This window comes from Mus caroli, chromosome 12 (genome assembly GCF_900094665.2).
Source record: "Mus caroli chromosome 12, CAROLI_EIJ_v1.1, whole genome shotgun sequence".
Classification (NCBI taxonomy): Eukaryota; Metazoa; Chordata; class Mammalia; order Rodentia; family Muridae; genus Mus; species Mus caroli.
The window spans coordinates 114,629,870-114,630,509 of record NC_034581.1 but is presented as its reverse complement, the minus strand read 5'-3'; the positions used below and the strand labels follow the sequence as shown (position 1 = coordinate 114,630,509).

General features: G+C 44.8%; 1 pseudogene; it reads left to right on the top strand.

The window, feature by feature from the left end:
• Window positions 1-280: 280 nt before the first annotated feature.
• Window positions 281-398, top strand: LOC115032926 (annotated as a pseudogene).
• Window positions 399-640: the final 242 nt, after the last annotated feature.

Sequence of the window (640 nt, the reverse complement as noted above, 5' to 3'; positions counted from 1 at the left end):
TGAGAACGTTTAGACAATTGAGACAAAGTTTTGGGTATTTTACGCTGTTTGAGATATGTCACAATTTATTTTGTTAGGGATTAATTTATATATTAGTGTTTTACCTTCATGCATGCAAGAGCAAAACATGGATGTGGTAACCATAGAGACCAGAAGACTGGATCCTTTGGAACTGGAGCCACAGATCATTGTCTGTCACCATGTGAATGCGTCCTTAGGAAGAGAAGCCTGTGCTCTTAAACATTTAATGTCTAGACAGTACTTAAATATACATATTTTGGTCTATGGCCGTACCACCCTGAACTTGCCCGACCTCGTCTGATTTCGGAAGCTAAGCAGGGCTGGGCCTGGTTAGTACTTGGATGGGAGTCTACCTGGGAACCTGATAGGCATGGTCCCCAGCTGAGGGGGCCTCAAAATATTAATCCAGAGTTCCTCCTGCCAAAAGGAAATGCAAGGACAAAGAGTGTAGCAGAGACTGAAGGGAAGGGCATCCAGAGACTGCCCCACTTAGGGATCCATCCTATTTGAAGACACCAAACCGAGACATTATTGCTGATGCCAAGAAGTGCATACTGACAGGAGCCCAGTTTAGCTGTCCCCTGAAAGCTGGACCAATACAGATGCAGATGTACACAGC